Below are 20,251 nucleotides of genomic sequence, written 5' to 3' on the forward strand. Positions count from 1 at the left end.
TTAGGTTCAGTGTCAGTCAATAGTAAACCGATACGCAGCTTGAACAGCTGAATGTACTTTTTTTTTTACACACAGGCATAAATGTTCTGAATTACAAATTTATTTGATAACTCTGTTCCAATATTCTACGCTTAAATACACCAACAGCTTTAGAAGCTCGGTCAAATATGTAAAAAACAACACAAATTGAATTTGTTCAGCGTAATTAGGAGTGAAACAGCCAATTTAAAACAAATAATAAAGAAACTGACAAAAAATGTTAAAAAAAATAATAATCTGCAACAAATTTTCTTTGAAATGGTTCAAAAAGTGTAAATAGAAATTGTAACTATAATGTAAAGTATGAAAGCATGGCGTCACTTAGAGTGCAAAAGATAGAAATACACTGAGTAGATCTGCCCTAATGGATCAGGCACATTGATATCAAGTGTCACAGATATTGAATATTTCCAATATTGGGAATGATACAGATATTAATATCGGATCGGTGCATCTCTACTGAATATGGATACAAGTAGTAGCAAACCTGTTGCTACAAATGTTTTATTTTCCAGTTGTTGGGCATCCCTTCCCTTTATGCCGGCCTCGGTAACTGACCATGTAGCTTGTGATGGCAATAGCACACATAAACAAGACTTTTTCATTTGGAAAAAAAATCTGATTAATTAGCTTTACTTATTTATTTAAAGCACTGTCAATCACATTAGTCTGTGAAAGTGTCCACTTTCACTAAAATTCAGCAAGACAAACTAACTGTTCAGAGTTCTCAAAGTGTAAAACTTCTGAATGCTTTGAAATCTGCAAGATTTTCCCACCATACAGCTGTCATGGTGCATGGTGTACAGTATTATTAATGTCTTTCTAATGATATGCCAAAAAACATCCATACAGCAACACATCACTGCCTCTCTCCCTCCAGAAAAATTCATCAATCCTGAGATCAGGTTGTGGGAGTACCAGATCCAGGAGGGAAACTTAGATGTTTACAGGTTTCAGCAAGTCAAATTTTAGATTTTTTAAAGACCTTTCTAATGCCACATTTCACTGAAATTTAAGACAGAAAAAAAAAACTATAAATAAAAGGAAAGCTTGGGGATATTCTGCTGTGATACAATGAAGCAATAGAAAAGCTGTGAAATTTCTGGAGTCTGTTTGTGGCTCTGGGCAGCAGCTCGCTACACCCTTATTTACTATCATAGTACCAAACTTAAAAAGGTTTTTGGGACAGAACCCAGATATCCTCATATGGGTTGGGAATAGAACCAAGGCGGTGATGAAAACGAACCTCGTCTAGCCAACTGCCGATAAATTAGCGCTCGACACACGGGGGTCCATGTCTCTCCCTCTCCAAACTTGCACGATAAGATGACAATTCATACATGTGAAATTTTGTGCTTTGCCACTGTCATTCACCAACTACCATGTGTTGAGCCATTCACACTTGATAGATGCAAAAAAGCTAGCTAGCTAGGCAGCACGACTATATTACCAGCTACCACCGGTAGTCTTAACCACTTAGAGTCACAGAACGCAATGAAGATTTCTGTGTGTGACTCAAACTTTTGCCTGATAGGAAAGAAAAACATATTTGAGTATAGATGAGATAAAAGAGTCCTGTCAGAACAAAATTTAAGACCCGTATTGCATTTAAGGCTAAATTACCTTTTTTTTAATGAAATTAAGACATCTTAATCCACTCATTTTACATACATGAATTTAAGGCTTTTAAAGACTTTTTAAGGCTGCACGGACACCCTGGTTTTAGCCTCCTGAAGGAACAACACAGACACAGCCGCAGAACATTCAGTTTCCTTTGAATTAGCTTCCTACAACTCTGTGCTCCTCTGGCTCATTTTTAAAACCTAACCCTATCCCTAACCCTGATACAGATAATAGCAAATTTTTTGTATTTTTCTCACAGTAACAACCCCCACACTGAAGAGTGTTGTAGTTAGCATAACCTGATAGCACTGTTAAATGGCACCCAGTCTAGTCACTACAGGATTTCTCTAACATGTAAAGTCCTGTTTGGGTTAGAGTACCGCCTCCGAGATTTCCGAAGAAGAATAAAGTATTTATGTTTTTCCTTTTAACATCTACTAAAAAATAGAAATAAAAGTGGAGCTGTTGGATTTTACCACTTTTTCTGCTCTTTGTCGTGTCTCTCCACCTCCTGACTGTGGCTTCTGAGCAGCTGAAGTTGCCATTTTAAGATACCCCGCCTTGACACTGAGCAACGGTGATGCAAAGTTATCAGCTCGCCTCATTTTTGGGGCCAACAACTCGATTCCAAGGTGAGGTGGGGGAGCCGAGGATTAAAGATCATATCAAAGCCAGCGAATGAGTACAGCGAGTCAGAAGCGATGGCAGAGATAGCAGGAGGAGCCGGAGTTTGTGAAGACATGTGGTGCAGTTCTGCGGCTCATAAATAGCGTTTGGGTTTCTAGAGAGCTGAAGGCTACAGTGTGCTATCCTGCACAGCTCTGTTAGGGAATCTGTCAGAGTTTGAATTTTAGGTTTACACAGAGACTGTTTATTTGCACGAAAACATCACACCAGTTCATCTGAATGCTAATTTACAAGTCTAACATTTTTGCATCATTAGAGGATTATTTACATAAAAGCTTGTAGCTTGCAAAAATGAAGGAAGTTGTGGAAACTTTAACTGAAATATTGTTAAGTTTGACATTTTTGTTTGAAGGGATCAGCCCTGTTTTTCTTTTTTTACTGAATGAATCAAAGCGAAACGATTCATACAAAAACCCTAAAATCTAATAACTACCAGCATGAGATGCATTTTCACTGACCACATAACAAAGCAATTCAACATTTCAAAAATTAATTTGTTTAATGGATGCAGTGCAATTTTGAAAAAACTTTAGCTACTTCATAGATTTTTTATTGTTTTTTGGCTGCATTGAAATTGGTTTATTTTGCAAAACTGCATTGAAAACTTTTTTTTCACTTTTCACATCACAGCTCACATAATTAACAACCTGATGTTGCAACTGGCACAAACTAAGATGAAGACGACGACAGGAAGTGGTTGTTCTTTAATGACTTATCACATGGTCAGGCGTATTCATTTGCGATTTTAATTGTGTTTCTTATTTAATGGAAACACAGCAATTGTGAAATTGTCTTTTTTCAACATTCGCTGAATATTTACATACTTTTGCGCACATTTGCAATGGAAACGCAGCTTGTGGTAAAAAATCATGCCCATCATTTGTGTTGTTGCTAGCCAAGATTCAGACTTCTACCCTTGGGTCAACAATGCTCACCGCTAGGTTAGCTTTGCAAGCACAAAACTGCACAGTGGTTCTCAAAAGCACACACAACATCAACCAGGTGACTAATAATGTTAATTACATAATTAGAAACATGACCAACAAGGACAGAACGTTTTCGTTCACGTCCTCCATTGCCTTCGTTAAAACTTCAGGCAGACTATAATTCTAAAACACAGCAGAAAATCAACATCATTGTTCATAACTTCTCCTTCTGTTCACTGGTTGGCCCGGTTGAAAATCTACCTGAGAAGTACAAGTGAATGGGAGAAAACCCCGACTGTGCTGTGGAGCAAGATTATAATCACGCAGGATGACATAGGAATTCGGGCCGGGCTGTACCGTGGGCTCATGTGGCACCAAAAAACACCAAAGCCACCTTTAAAGATGGTGATAGCAGCATCATGCTCTGGAGTTGCCTTAGCTCTGGTGGAAATGAGATTTTGATACCAGTCAGAATCAATTATCTCCAAGAAGAAGAAAATTATTTTTTTATTTTTTATTTTATTTCTCAGCATCACTGCGCATCCAGTCAGCCCCTAATGAACTGAAGAATGACTTCACGAAATACCGGCCTAGTCAAAGTCCAGGTCTAAATTCAAAAGCACATTCTGTGGACTCGTCTGAAGTGGGCCGTGGATGTTGATAGTTTTCCTCCAAAGGAGACTAGATGTCGATGTTCAAGACTCTGAATGTGAACTTCACATTGAGCTAAAGTGACGCTGAAGGACACCTGAGCTGCTCAGGTTCACCGCTTTTATGACATTACAGGCTTTTCATCGTCAGACACTACATTAAAGACGGTGACACAGGTAGAAATAGCGTCTTGTGTCATGTTTAGGAAGCTGAGAGAACTCGCTGCTTCTTTTATATCAAAGAATCGCTTAGCAAAGAGAAGATTAAGTGCACACATTAATCCAGGAGTCAGAGCAATCTTGTAATCCACTCAGTATGCTAATTGCCTGTTCTTTCTCCGGCAAAACGGGTTTACAGGCCATTAAATGGCACTGAGCAGTTGACAAAGGATAGCCTGTGCGCTTCCCACCTACTCTTCCCCCTCACTCTATTTCTTCCTCTGACAGGGCGTTGCACACCCACACAACGCCGCTCTGCAGAAATAAACATATTAGCGGTTTATTTATTTCATTTTTAAAACGCTTCTTAATTACGTTTGCGCTGTATTTGGTGCAGGAAGAGGAATAGTTGTCTTGGATTGACTAAGCTAAGAAGTGATGCAGGTGTTAACTGTTTCATCCTCTTAACTCCATTGGGATTGTTTGGAAAGGATTATTTTTAGGTCAATGCCGTTTTCTTACACAGTTCTAAGATGCCTTAAAATAGTTTTTGCGCCCTTAGAGTTGGTTTTTTCTTGTTGTTGTTGCAAATGTGTGTATTTGTGATCATCAATGAAATTTTATTAGAAAAGCTTAAAGATAAAGGGGGGAAAACTAGGTGAAAAAAAATGGCCTCCATGTTAAATCACCAACTGACTTATTGACCAGAATGAAGCAACATTTCGTTGGTTACACATCCAGTCCTGAACACTAACCTGTAGGCAAAAGATTTCCAGAAGTAACACAGAATGTCTCAATCTAAAGAAGTTCAAGAGCATTTGGAAACAAAATCACTAGCTGTGTTTCCATTAACCACAGAATTGCTCAAATTGAAACGACAAAAATAAATTTGCTTAATGGAAATACAGCAATTTAAAAAAAAAAAAAAAACTGTTTACTGTTTACATTTGTTGCTGCCATGATTTTTAATGACTTATGAACAAGCGTATTCACATGTGATTAGAATTTTGTTATATATTTAATGGAAACTCTGCAATTGCAATGGCTTTTATTTCCATTGAGAAATTCCTCTGCATTGTGTATGTGCTCAGTTTATCTTTGTCTGACGGTTTATTTTATCTTGATACGAAACATTAAATGTGACAGAGTGTGAAAAAAAATAAGTAAAAAGTGAGACAGAAAACCAAAAGTAGAACTCAGTAAGAAGACAAATCTATTTTTTCCACACTACTGTAAATAATAAAAGATAGCTGAGTGCTATTGTTTGAATGTGGCCCCACTCACACACAGGCCTCCTTTCTGCCATATTGCCCCTAACATGGGGGGGGGTGGGGGATCTTTCCAAGGTATAGTGCAATTCTTAGCGCACTGCTGCCTGTGCAGTCTCCCAAGTGGCCTTCGCGTCCTCGGCGTGATGGATGTTGTTTCAGATTCTCTCTCTCGTTGCTACTGATAAAACAGCCTTGTCAAAACACATCCACCACCAGTGTAAGCAGATAAAAGGTAGTTGCAGATGATTAAAAAGATTTGTGCTTTGCGTCATTTATGATGCCTACTGCCAAGGATCGGGGCTGTGACGGATGACTCAGAGAAGAGAGTTCGGCATGAAGCCTGACTGCAAATGTTGCTGGTAATGACCAGAGTGTGTGTGCGTGGTTTTTTGGGGTTTTTTCTTTTTTAGATGTGACTAATGAGCATGGCCATTAGGCATAAATGACATTTTAAAAACCTGGGGAGCGGGGAATGAAGAAGCACCGTGGACAGACTCCCCCCGTCGGCAGCAAATACGCCATTAGCATCTGGTGGATGCAGCACCCAGTTCACACAGATGACCTCCACCCGGAGTGTGGAGGCCTGTCATTGTAGGGGGACTTGGGAGATGAAGGCTCATTACGGAGGAACTGTCACATCAATCCCATCTTCGGATCGCAGCTATATGAGCATGCTTCATACTTCTGTTTTGTTTGGCATATGAGTTGATGAAAGATGTTTCTTCTGTGTTGTAGCATTTTAAGGTGACAGCTCCCATAGTGCAGATTGTGGTTTGAGAAAAGACTTCATCGTATTCTTAATGTGATGTATACATCCCAAAAAAAGAAGTAGATATTGCAGAGGAATTCAAACTCACATTCCCAAGAAATAAGGTAGTTGGACTTTTTTCTGGTGACTTTGTAACACTTAAATGTTTCGGCGTGTTCAGCTTTGACGAACAACCGGCTGGTTGGAAACTCCTAAGTAACTCCTATCAGTGAATGACCAAGTCATGCTGAAAACACTCTTTAGTGTAGAAGCTGCTGAGGGAAGAAGGCAGAACAGTAGCTGTTTTTAGTGAGAGCAAGTGACGAAAATACATTTCCTTAATGGAAACACAGTAATAAAGCCATTTCAATATGTTTTCCACTATCAGTCTAGATTCATCTGTGGTAAGTTCACTTCTGTCTCTGATGGAATATGATAGAATTTCAATGCTGTTAACGCTTTGGAAGTCTGAAAGTCAATCAGCATTAGCATGTCAGTAAACAAACATCCTTCGCCGTCTTTAATGTTACGTTCCGACCGAAAGCGTTTTGCGCGTCAGAAAGGGAACCAACGACTCAAATTGGATGCTTGATATCAAGCTTCCAAATCGCTCTGGACTTCTGAGAAAAGAGTGGAACGGCTTTGGGAGGAGCATCTTGTCCTTAGGTTGTTTTCCTCTTTGTTCAATGGAAGATGAAATTGAGAGAGTTTGTAGACTTTCACCACCTACTCTAGAAGCTCAGCGTTGTTTTCAGCATTATTTTTGTCTCACCTGAGACCTGTTGGACGACCTGCTGACCTTCATCTCCGGCCAGGGCTCCAACTATAGGCCCCTACGTCACATAGCAGAGGCTCTTTGATTGGTTGATGCTGTGCATAAAACGCTCAAAATCTGAAAAAAACTCAGTGCCAGACACGCATAAAAGGAACCACTAGACGTGCCGCAGCACTTCTGGATCCCACATGCAAAGTCTGACCGTAGACTTTGCATGTAAACTTGATGCCCCTGACGCTCAAATTGTGTTCCATCTTAACGCACTATAGTATTCATAAGGCTCATCACACTCAAGTCGATTATGATGGACCAGATTAGACCAGTGTTTCCACAGCTGGCGCCACTTGTGGTGACCTCTGCCGGGTGTGGGCCACCAAAGGGCCGTCATTCTTTCTGGATTTCGAGTGCAAGTCTATTTTGTGGACCAGAACTTGGCCAGACCAATTTTGGCATGTGGTTAGCATCTTAACTTGATAAAATCAGTTAGGTGTTCACCAAAACAGAAGACTTCTAAAAAAAATCAGAAATGTCCTTGTACTACTTTCTAGACCTAGGAAGTGCTGTCATTAGATGCCCTGCTGATATAGAAAACTGCGGACATCCACAACAGAGAACATAGTATACTGTACAAGGACCCAAATGATGACGATGCTGTGTAACAAACCAAAAGCACGTATTATTTAAATGTTAACAATAAAAGCCACGTCTGACCCCACACCCAGTGATCTTTTGTAACATGTTAAATTCTGTTGGGTTGCTGTAGCTGAAGAAACGACCCACAGCCAAAGCCCAGTAATCTCTTTTTCATCTCTGTGTTTACAAAGTTTGGTAAAGGCATCCTTCGACAGGTGTGATGCGCCACGCTGCTCCCAATATGCATTCCTGTTAAGGCAGTGTGGAAATCAATAAAACAGCATTTTCTTGAACAGCTGGTGTTTTTCTTCTGCCTGATCCAATTCGTTCCCTTTCCAGTGGTTTGTTATTCTGACTACACAGGCTGAGCAAGTTTCACAGTCTGAAGGTCAACGCTCAGACCATGGTCTTCCATGTAAAGAACCTCGGACCTCTATTCAATTTAACTATCTATTGCAAATATGACAAAGATGTAGAAATTGGTTTCAATATTGTCAATTATCCTGCTGATATTGAATCACCTGGCATATGAATGTTGCTATGTAAGTGTTTATAGTCTCGTTGACTACCAAGCTCAAACAAAGTAAAGACATCTAGCAGCTCGACATCTCTCTACAGAACACCTCAAACTCACATTTGGATGTGATTAAAATCCTGTGATGCCCCCCCCCCAAAAAAACAACAACTTATACTAATATTACAGCTGCTGATTCTGCTACGGTTCTTTTTTTATTTGTGGGAAAAGAAATCCAAAGTTCTTTTTTCTTTTGGCACTCTTGCCTTCGCAGTGGGAAGTCGAGCAACATCAACATGAAGCCAGTGAAGCAGACACACTCAGACTATAGAAATAAACTGCTGTTGTTTTATACCTTTGCATTTCTGGGTCTTTTTTTTAATGTTAGTGTATTAATACTAACAAATGCCAGGTATTTGAACAATGTTTTTAACTGATTTTATTCAGTGGGGGGGAGAAAGAAGTGCGGATTTTTATGCTTATTTTTTACTTCTGCTACACGGCAATCAGCATCCTCTCCTCATATGTACCACAAATTGTTGTATGCTGACAAAAAATGCAAACCCTATCACACATGAATTCATATTGATGCGAACAATCAGAATGTTGCTATGTAAGCATCAGGATTAGCTCAGTCCTCCCTGTGAACACGCCGAGGTGTTTGTTTTGGTTGCAGAACCCGGGGTAAAGCATGCTTTCCAGGCAGCGGTGACCTTTCTGGTATCCTCCGTAGGAATTGTCAGGTGATACCGCTCTGTTGCTCTGAATACGTGATGGTGGGAGGGGAGGTGGAGGGGGTGGGGGGAGCGAGGGTGTGAAGAAGAACAGAAGAGATGCGAAGGTAACGCTGTACGTGGGTGGTTCTTTTCCCAGGTTGAAAATTTCCCTGGAAGCGATGGATGGAAGGGTGGAAAACAGGCCGCAGTGGATGCTGCGCTTGCTAACACAATGCTGGCAACCAGCCTTACCCGCAAACCACAAGCACATGAAACACAGTCCCAATTTACAATCAAATGCTCTCGCTTGACTTGCAAGACCAAACGTAGTTCGCTAACTTCTTTTCTGAGAATAGAGTTGAAAATGTGCCTCAAGAGGCACTTGAGGAAGAGATAAAAAAAAAATTAAAATTGTTTTTAAGTTACTTGGAAGAGTCAAGGAAACCAGGTGAAGCTGTGTTGATTGTGTGCAGAAGGAGAAGTGAAAGGAACAGGTACTCTGCAAATTTTAAAAGTTAGTAGCTATGTTTCCATTTCCAATGTGTTCAAAACTTTGTCAAAAAAAAAAAAGGATTTTTGGGATTGTCACCACAAGTCACTAAAAAACATTTCTGCGCCATCGTCCTCCTACTTCTTCCTGTCGTCTTCCTCTCTGTGGTCTGCGTCAGCGGCAACGTCCAGTCGTTAATCATGTGACTGGTCTGTTGCAAAATAAAAAAGTGCTAACATTGCAGTTTTGCTAAATAAACCGATTTCGATGCAGCCAAACAACTTGCTATAAAAAAAGACGAGAGTTTTTTCGAAATTGCCATGTTTCCATTAAGCAAATTTATTTCTGAAACGTCAAATCGGCGCAATTATATGGTCAGGGGACGCGCAGCCATAATCTGTGACCTTTCAATGCAGGTCAAGTGCGTCACATTCATAAAACACATTTATGGAACACAGACAATCAGAAAGTTTCACTCAGGATGGATAACAATGCTGCTCTCCCTTTAAAGCCTCCATAATAAACAACGCCACAGAAAGCAGCGGCGTGAGGAGAACCTTGTTAAATGAGGTCATCTCGCCGCATCCTTTGATCCCTCCTTTCTTCATCTCAGTGGCAAGTGGCATATAAGAGGATCTATCTTTGTGAACAGTTTTGAGCCCCCAAAATTACAAACAAACGAAAGGCGAGGGATCGATAGTGTGTGTCTCACAGAATGATGAACTGGCACTTCAGAGGGGGGGAGAAAAAAAATCAATGTTGCGTCCCCTCTCTCTCTCTTCATTCCTTTCTCTCTCTCTCTCTCCTCTGGTCTCTATCCTTCTTTGTGGGCCCTAAACTCTCTTCACAGTCCTTCTGCAGCGGTGCTTAAGTGTGTGCTCAGAGCTGGGTTTGTTTCTGCGCTTTAATGGCCCTTTGTTTTTCTTCTTCCTTTTTTAGCCTGGAAGACCCCTGCCAATTTGATGTGTGAACGCACCCAGCGATAATGGCCCAGAGGACACACAGTGGACGCAAGTGTAAGTGCTTCTCCGTCTGATTTACGGCCTCGGTGGTCCTCCACCCCGGCTGCCCTGTGGGCCCCTGCCTATTGATCAGAATACATTGCATTCCTTAAATCATAACGGGCCTGCTTGGGTGAAACTGGCGGAATGAAAACATATATTCACTTCTCAACCTTGGACTGTCAAACACATTTTCATTTTTAGGCCGAGTCAAGATCAAGAATGTTCCAAAAGGGAATGGTACACTGTGGCAGAGTGTAGAAATATGAATAAATAGCAATGTCTGCATTCAATACGTTCTTGAATTTAAATGGTATTGAGCATATTTGCACATTCATCAGTCCCAAAGTGATCTGTGATCGGCTTAGTGAGATTTTACAATCAAAATCATGGACTTTGCTGCGTCAGTTAAGAAAAATTTGTAAGAAATAAACTTGTTTTTGAGGCTATGTATATCGGTAAATGTGACTTTATTTTTACTCACCGTTTTAATTACAGACTATAACTTGACATTAAGTAAGGCTGAGCCAGCAATTTAAGAAATCCTGCCACCTGCAGGTGGGAGTTAGCATCACTTAAACCCAAAGTTTTTGAAATTTTCCACACATTATTTTGTAAAATTTGCCAAAAAGTGTGGCAATATGTTAATTTTGTGTGAATTTCTGCTTTTCTTTTAGCGATTTTTTTTTTTGTCTTAGCAATCAAAATCACCTAATTTATATGGTGCAGCAGACGTAAGAGGTACTGCCACCTGCAGGTCAGAGTTAGTCACTTAACCTCGATCTTTTTGAAAATGTTTGTGGGAAATTGCAAATTACAACACATCTTGAAGGTTGTGACTCTGGAATCCAGATAAAAACCTATGGCGGTTTGATACATACCGCCATAGGTTACATAATATTTGATGCTGTTTAAATATTTGATACATAATATTTGATGTTTTTTTTTTTTCTGGGGCAGTCTTTGAGTTAAATGAATATTTTCCCCCATCCTAGAAAAACAGAAGAAAGTTCATCATTTGCCTATTATAATAAACTTCTCCAAGGGGAAAATTGGATTCCAAGAGCTTTGACTGAAGCTAGAAATTAGCTGTTGCACTTTGGTAATCCTCTAGGATCACATTTACCACAGAGAGAGAGAAATAAAGTGTTTCTTGGCTAAAGTTGTGCTCTGCTAAATGAAATACAGGACGGCTCTAATAAATTTGAGAGGCAAAAAAAAGAAGCTCAGAGTTAGTATAGTGACTGCTTCTGTTCCACCAAGACGTGAAGTTAGTGACTTTATACTGTACGTTTTGTCTTGACATCCTGGAGTTACTCCTAGCAACAGGTGGGAGTGGTAGAGGTCGCTCTGTTACTCTGTACTCGATAAAACCAGAGAACACGTTGGTTGCTCCAATGTTTTCTCTAGCATGATAGCGAGAGGTTTCTAACTGTAGAAGTAGAATAACGAGAAGTCTAGTTCAGTGGACTCAGTTTGATTTTGAACCACAGTAAAAACATTTGTTCCATTTTCAGCACTGAGTCAAACGATCCAAACGCTTTGAAAAACGTCTAGCACTAAATTATGTGACTGGCATCCTAAAGAAGAATATTAAAAATGGGATTTTTTTTTTAGAGCAGTGTTTATGTCATGCAGTTGCCTAAAAAAGAAGTAATAAGTAGTTCTTAACGTTAGCCATAAGCAATAAATCAATTCATCACATTATAAATTAAAACAAACTCAATTTCCATTTGCATAATTGACTGTTTTTCTCTTTCTACCATGATAAAAGTCTTCAGTCTGGTGTTTTGGTCTCAACTTGCCCTTTTGTTCAATAGACGATACTTCAGAAGTCATTTTATTTGTTGTTTCTGTTGTTTATTTTGAATATTTAAAATGTCGTCCAGTTCCAGTGTTAAATGTTCACTAGAATTGAAGGTTGAGAATGTACTCCTGCGTTATTATGCCGTTATCATTACGTGACTTGAAAATGGTCTCAAAGCAACAATATTATCACGTATTGCAATAACTTCTGGGACGGTTTACCGCCCAGCAAAATTTGTTACCATGACTTATCGTCACTTTTGTCGTTATCATAGCAGAACTACAAAATACCGGAATAAAACTACATCCGGATCGGCCACCATTAGTGTGGCTTTAATCCGCATTAGTCGCCGTTGCCTTCCTGAGAGCCGCGTCGGCGCTAATCAGCTGGCCTGTCCTGGGTGTCACCTGCCTGTGTGAGGCAGCAGAGCCTCTAGACGAGCCTCTGTCGGAGTGGGACGGCAGTGCTGTCAGCTGTGGGGAAACTCTTCCTGTCAGCCCTGCCTCATAAAATGCACTGCTCTGAGATGAAGGCCCAGACAGCTATCCATGTGGGGTACAGGGTGGGAGGAGAAGGAGGGCTATCCATACGGCTATCTATCTGCTGCATCTATCTCTGGAATCTATTTGTCTCCGTTTCTTTGTCTTTGTTTGTCTCCAGGGGTGCAGCTCGGCTGCTGGGCGTGTGCATGTGTGTGTCAGCTGCCGAATTTTCACGGTACGTGCTAGGAGAGTTTGACAAGCCGCTCTGACACCTCCGCTCTCTCCACCCTCATTTTCATTTCCTCCCTTGCGTCGGCACTTTACCTCCCAGCTCCTCCGGTCTGCCGTTCGGCTGCGAGCCGTGAGTCTTCGTATAGACGAGATAAAAAAGAAACTCACGCCGCACACACACGCACACTGCTTTTACATTACTTACCTGAGAGAATAGGATGTTAAAAATAGAACGGTCCGCGTATTGTCGGGAACAATGTCCCAAATAGGCAGATATTAGTTAAAGTGTTCGCGGATTCTAGCTGCTCAGGTGGCCATAAACTCTATGAATACCAGGAGACGGCTATAGAGTAGATAAATATTTCTCCACCAAGTATTGAGAGGTCTATAAGTTATGTTAAGGGGAACTTTTTAAAATCAAAATACCTCTTAAAAACAGATATGTTTTGGCACAATTTCTACTTTTCAATAGTCTGATGGTTTTGAATTGATGCCTCTTGGTTGAATGAACATCATTTTAAGTCTAAATCTGCCATACTGCCCAGCTGGAAAAGATTTGATGTTTTTGTGAGTACATCAACATTTACAACACTTTTCATAAATAGTCCAAAGCAGAACCTTCAATGGAAACACAGTTACTGAAAACCGATTTCGGCACTTCGCCCTGAACATGCAGAGAGAGCGCTTCAGTCTGTGTGTTTTTCTGCTTCCCAAAATAAACACAACTTTTATTCTAAAAAAAAAAGTAATCCATAAATGCCCTCTGACTAAAAAATCATTCAGTTATAACCCAGATGTTACTGGCTCAAGGTTATGCCTTAATGTTAATGCTTGGATACATTTTTGGTGTTTCTGCCAGGTGAAACCTTTAACTCTGGTTTTGGGAGGAAAGTCAACTCACAGCTGCAATCATCCGTACTTGAGCCGAACAGGTTAAGCTGAGCGACTTGACTGAACGTTTGAGTTGTTTATCACTCGGCAACGTTTTTTTTTTTTTACAATCTATTGAAGATGTACGGTTCAGTCGTCCCATCAATACTTTCATCCATCTCCATTGTTCTACATGTGTGGACTCGACATCTGCATCCGGCATCTTCACTGCAAACGCATATTCTGATTGTCTGTTTCTAATAAGCAAGTGTTATGGGAGGTAAACAGTAGTTATTAACTTCTCATCTTTTCAAAAGAGGAAAGCTGCCATGTTGACAGGAGGTTTGTTTAAATCCATATCTGAGAGACAGTATTGATCAGCTTCTTGCTCTCTGCATATTTCTCAGCATTTTTTTCCCCCCAGGCAGTAATGATTAGCGCCTGGGGGAAAAGGTAAACAGGAGAAGTTGCAAATCCTTTCTTCTTTCTAAGTTTTTCCCTCGTTAAGTCATCATCACAAGAGCCAAGGCCTTTATTTTCAAACTCTGCAGAAATATCAATATGGATTTAGGAGTCTCCCTGAAGCGAGGTCTTCAGCTAATTAAATCTGTAATCACTTTGTACTGTAAAAACACAAGCAGAGGAAGAGGGGAGGTGGGACGCGGTGGTTTAAATGAGAGCCACTGGAACTTTATTTAACAAAGCTAATTGGGTCAGAGCTCCTTATCCTCGTAAAGCGCCGGGGTTACTTGGCATCCAGTTGGAAGGCTTACAGCTCTTTTGCCCTCAAACAGTCAGAGTCCCTGCGAGAGTGTGAGCCGGAGTGTAGAGCCGCCAAGTTCAGGAGCAGCGCGACCGTTGATGGGGCCTCAGCGAAAAGACGCGCTGAATTGTCCTTTCATCGTTTCAAGTCGATGGTTGTACGTCGAGGAGTGGAATGGGATCCGGAGGGCCGAGACGGGATTCCGATGGCGGAAAGTGTCAAACAGCTGGACGAATCCATGAATCATCTCTCTGCTGGTTCTTCATTAGTGGAAACTGCGAGTGTGATTCAGTCACTCGTGTCCCAACGAAGCAATTATCTCCACGTAGACTCGATAGTCCCTAATTGTTTCTCAGAAGATCGCTGGGAACAACAATAATATAGACGAATGATAGAAATAGAGTTTGACTCATATTGTGTCAAACTTGCACTCTATTAAATGATTTCGATCTGATTTGATTCTGGCATTTAATTTGAACAATGAAGCCCATGGTGGTTCTAGTAAAAGAAATGCACTAATTTGCTAAGTAGATCGAGAAGCGATGGCTTTAACAAGATATAAGGACAGGCGTTTTTTTAAGCCTGTGCTCCATGAAAATATTGAAATTGAATATATCTAGGCCACGTGCATATTTGTTAAAGTTGTATTTACCCAAAATGCCTTGCGCTATAGTCTGCTTCCTGCTTATGGCCCGCTCGTCATTCACATACGCATTCAAACCACATCAGAGTTCACGTCAGTCGAACCCAGACTATTTTTGATAAAACCTACATAGCCCAGCTTTATAGCAAAAGTGTGTACCTAATAAAGTGGCCACTATGATGGCTCCAAAATATTTTCTTCTTATTAAAGTTGCATTTAAATTCAAACTGGGTGAAATAGCATGTCTGTACTTTTTGACACAATAGTGATCAAATCTATCATAATAAATCATCAATAACATTAATCTTTCTTTTTCTTTCACAATACAATATATGATAAATGGCAGCATTCTGTTGCATAGGAGAAAGCATCCATCCATCCATCCATCCAACCATCCATCCATTCATTTTGTAATAAGCTAAACATGTGACACTCTCCATTAAGCGCAAATGGTGCCAGAAGAAACAAACACTTTATTAAAATGCCATAGAAGTGACAGATGAGCTAAAGAGCGGACGCCTCGACAGGGTTCTTCTCATTATTCACTGCCTTCTGCCTCTGAATATTAAGCCAAAGAAGTTGTTCTCAGTAGCAAGGTGTTAACTCCTCTCTGCCTCCTCCATCTCGCCACGTTACTCGCGTTTGCGTCCGTCCCCGGGGCTCTCCGTGCAAAGCGCCTCGACTAAACAGGCAGTCGAGGCCAAGCGCAGTACGGCGAGGCTACCTCTGCCCAGGAGAGATCTTCACAGAAACCTCTTTCTTTCCCCCCCGTTTACTCCTCAGACTTCGTGCTTGTTTTCACGCGACGCTCGGTTGGACCACATTTTGTGGTGACAAACTACTGTTAACGACTGACGGCAGGGAAAGATTTTCAAAGTTTGGTTAATTGCTAGTAATGGCACATATTGTTCTTGGAAGGGAACCGAATCTTCAGATTCTGGTCACTTCAGTGCCGTTTGAAATGGTCCATTTTTGAACATTTTTCTAAAAACAGGCCATTTTAGCCGTAACATAATAATATTTGTAATAATTGTTTTTGAAAGTGAAGTTCACATAATAATGGAATCATCTGTATTTAGTCAATAACCACAATCTTACAAAAAAAAGAATGTATGTATTTTCATAAACTATAACATTTCAAAATATAAATGTCAAATACCCATCTAGTTTTTTATGTGATCTGTGTATTAATAACATTTTAGTGCTACTTATAATATTGAAAAAAACCCAACATATTTTAAAGAAATTACAGCAAATGGTAAAGGGAAAAAAATGGACTTGAGTTGCTTTGGCAGAAACAAAAATCCTTTAATATAACAGCATAGTGTTAAACAACACTGAACTATGAACATTAAAGAGAAACAGGCAAGAAGATACCAAAAAGATGGCAGCGCAGTATCGTCTTCATCCTCTCTGTTTCTGCATGAAGCCTGTGTCAGTTCAGTAGCTACGTTTCCATTACAAATATGCACAATATTCTGCTAATACAGTAAAACCTTATCAAACAAGGATGAGTTTGTTCATGTGACAACTCATTAAAAATGAGTGGCCGTGCCATTACGTGTCGTCTTCTCCTTCGTGTTGTACTAGTGGCAACATTCGGTTTTGATCATGTGACTCAGTAGATGCAAAATTAAAAAAAGTGTTTCTGTTGTAGTTTTGCAAATAAAAAAAATTATAATAATATACGGTCAAAAAACCATCTCACCTTAGCACCAAAACGTTTTATCGAAAGATGCGAGTTTTTCCAAAATTGGCATAATTCCATTAAGCAAGTTCATTTTGGAAACGTCGAAATGCACAATTTTGTTGTCAGTGGAAACGCAGCTAGACTAGCAGCCGGTGCCACTGTGAGACGTAACGAAAACAAACAGTGACCAATGAGAGTATGTGCTGCTTTCTTCTGTTTCATTTATTATCAGATTAAATAAATCTATTTTAAAATTAAATAAAATAGAAAGGCTGTGAAAAACAAAGAATGACTCACTAACTCAGTGGTATCGTTCAGGGTAAAGAGCCGTTCAGAAGAATTGAATCGTAAGTGAACGTCACGTCTCTGGTAACTGCAGACGCTGTTGGGCGTTCCTGTAGATTTTGGTTCATTGTTAAGTCTGGCAGTCTAATAATGGCCTCCATTATTAGAAATGATGCGTGACGTTTCGGTGGTCTGACTGTCATGAAACCTCTTGTGTTCGGTGCGACTGTAAAAGCAGAGTGTTGAAGAGAGCCTCCCGTATTCAGCTCCCAGTGATCTGAATTAATATTAGTGATTGGTCCCCCAGTCACGTTCAGCCCCATCTTTTCATTCCAGCATCTGGTTTTAATTGGTGCGATGCTGTAAAGCTACAGCTGCTCTGCCTGTTAGGACAATAAATTACTCCAATTAGGAGTTGAACAAAAGAGGCTGCCTAACGCCGCAGCCCCACTGCCTTGCTTTAAAATGGGAATGCAGCGGAATGAAGGCTGTACCGTAACACCTGCCCCCATCGTTTCTCAGATCCAAACACAGCCGGAGTTTTGTGGATGGGGAGAGAGATTGCTTTGCATGCCTCACGTATCCTCCGTTGTTGGGGCTGCCGGCGTATAAATTAAATAGAAAAAGTGTCAGCGTTTGAAATCAATACGAGGTACATTGTGTAATTGCTGGACAGATGATTAATTGCTGTTTGCATCATGAGTTGTGGATACATCTAGGTTTTCTGGCAGGTGCCTGCCATATCGATGGCACCGGTAATGAAGGCAATAATGAGGGACGGTTCAGGAGGATGCGGAATGGGAGGAACAATAGGAACATCTGTGCCTCTCCATAGTTAGACTGTAATTGAGACCATATTTCATTTTGGACTGCGAAAGCTAGCCCCGCGCCGTATTCGCCCGTCTACCTTCCAGAAAGATGAGCCATTTATTTTGCCGGCGGAACGCCTTCAGCGGCTTCGGCGACACAGGTGGTCCGCTGCCGGGAGGAATTTGGGGCGGCAGCCGCCATCGCGGTCGGCCCTCCTTCCTACGTCTCGGGCCTGGCCGTGTCATCCCTTTTGTTTCAGCACTTGCTGTGAGCACACCATTAAGCCAGGAGAAGTTTGACAAGAAAAATGAAGTGTGCCATTTCCCGTGGCCTCGAGTGTCTCTCTGAATAATGAGCGTGTTGCTTTCTCTCTCTCTCTCTCTCTCCTTCTCTCTCTTGCTTTTGCTATCAGATATACTTTTTCCCTTGAAGTTTCAGTTTACTATGAGAAGTGAGGGGTCTCTGGGTTGCCACTTGTGTCCGGAAAACATAGAGTCTTAGAAACACTTCCAATCCATGTGGGAAATCCTTAGTCAGAAGTCACAGCTGAGGATATTACGGCAAAGCTGTGTTGAATATGAGAAATATCTTTAGGGGGAGCATCATGAGATGGTACATGCACCTGCTACTGTGTCAGCCAAATTACCTGGCATTGGTTTCAAGGTCTTTAATCATTTTCATGATCGAAAACATGCCAAACATCCAGAACAGATGGATAGCTATATGCCAGTTACCAGTATTATGACATTGTAATGTTATGGTTCTAAAACTAAAATCTTCCAGAATCCCATTCTGGTTTACTGTAGTTTAGATTTTGGAGGAAAGCTCTGTGAAGTTATTATTGATAACAGTTCTTTTACCTGTAGTAACAAAATGGCGTCTCACAAAGGCTAACAAAGCTAATGAGATGTATGTTGAAAAAACCCTCAGTTGTATATAATGCTGTTAGCAGAAATTTACAGTCTACAATTTTACAAAAGAATTCTTTCTGGGGGTTTTTCCAGCTTTATAACACCCGCGACCCCTGACACTATGTGGAGTGAAGGTGGTTGAGCCCACCTGCAATTGGCAATTAAGGATAAGTTGTGCACGATGATTTTCTGTGCTGACTTAGAATTGTAGTTTGCCTATTTTGGGGTGTACAGTTTGGCAAAGGCAACAGAGGAACTGAACAAAACTATTAAGTCAGAGTTAAATATCGAGTGATTGAAGTCAGAATGAAGCATTTTATTGCCGGGATAGGTATTGTTTGGCCTGGCACATCTCTATTTGCAGTGGGGGATGATTGTTTACAGCGCACACAACTTTTTCAATTTTTCTGACAGTAGGTAGACAGGAAGGGGGCAGAGAGAAGGGGGGAAGACATGCGGCAAAGGTACCAAGGTCGGGAATGTAACTCAGGAGAACCGCAACGAGGAGTTAGAGTGGTAGAAGCATGGCATTTTCTAACAGTTTTTTTTAATATTGTTTTTTACATGTTTTAAGGGTGTCTTCGATATTTGTGTTGGGGTATAAGAAGGAACAGGGTGGAAACACCCTCACACAGCCCTGTTTTCTCGGAACCCCCAGGGACCCTGTGACATGGCTGACCTCCTCTGGAAGAGTTGTGGTCCTGAGCGGAGGAATCTCCCTGCTTATTATGACCCAAGTGTTTATGGTAATGGGATGCGAAGTCTGCATGGCGGTGATAGCACCGCAGGAACAGGACAGCCTATTACCCACCGAGGTGTGCTGGTAGTAATGGTAAGACAGAGGTGCATCCTATCCGTTATGGTTATGATGCATTTTGAATGGGGCACTATTTTTATATATCAGTGGAGGATGATAGGAGGAAAGAGCATCCTGGGGGAGACGGGCATGGCTGTAACGCTGAGAGGAAACAGTCAGAATACCGTACACAGCGTGCCAAAGTGGGTTTATGGTGATAAATACAGGGGAGTGGCGGGCTTTTTCCTCTCTCTACTACAGTAGCCGAGGGCCAGCCCGTGTGTTCAAACAGCGTGAATGCCCAGGGAGAGCAAGACAATGAAGAGCGCGTGTGCACATGTGCGTACGACAAACAAGAGCCACTCGGCAGAAGGGGAGCCTTTAGTTAGCTGTCTGCTTGGCGCTCCGCCGCCCCTCTGATGTATGTTTATGGCCCATCATCTCTAGCCAATTACCCTGCCCCGGCGTAGGGAGCGCAGCGCCTCCTCGTCAGAACCGTCAGTGTCTGAGCGGGAAGACAGACGGCGACAGTTAACGTTTCTGGACATCCTTGGCTCGGCGCTGTTCTCCTCGGGGCGGGGGGCTCTGGAGATTCAGTAAGGCGCCAGGCGACGCAGTCTGCCGACTCTACAGCTGCCCTGGGAATTTAAAGCATTTTTTAAATCTTTTTTGTTGCTTTTCTGCGCTGCTGTGTGTGAATGACTCCGGTGTGGGTTGTGAGTTGGACTACT

The 20,251-nt window shown here is 41.3% G+C and overlaps 1 protein-coding gene across 4 annotated transcripts in view; it reads left to right on the forward strand.

Annotated features, from left to right (window-relative positions):
- The window catches only part of mgat4c (mgat4 family member C), a 149,942-nt gene that overhangs the window by 62,087 nt on the left and 67,604 nt on the right, over window positions 1-20,251 (forward strand). For 3 of the 4 annotated variants that reach the window (XM_028045810.1, XM_028045802.1, XM_028045819.1), the window contains one exon: window positions 10,171-10,247. The gene's annotated coding sequence lies outside the window, so the exon portion shown is untranslated. Of the gene's footprint in view, window positions 1-10,170; window positions 10,248-19,737; window positions 20,117-20,251 lie in introns of those variants that run through there. The other variant, XM_028045828.1, reaches the window with a different exon arrangement.

The sequence above is a fragment of the Xiphophorus couchianus genome, chromosome 2 (genome assembly GCF_001444195.1).
Source record: "Xiphophorus couchianus chromosome 2, X_couchianus-1.0, whole genome shotgun sequence".
Classification (NCBI taxonomy): Eukaryota; Metazoa; Chordata; class Actinopteri; order Cyprinodontiformes; family Poeciliidae; genus Xiphophorus; species Xiphophorus couchianus.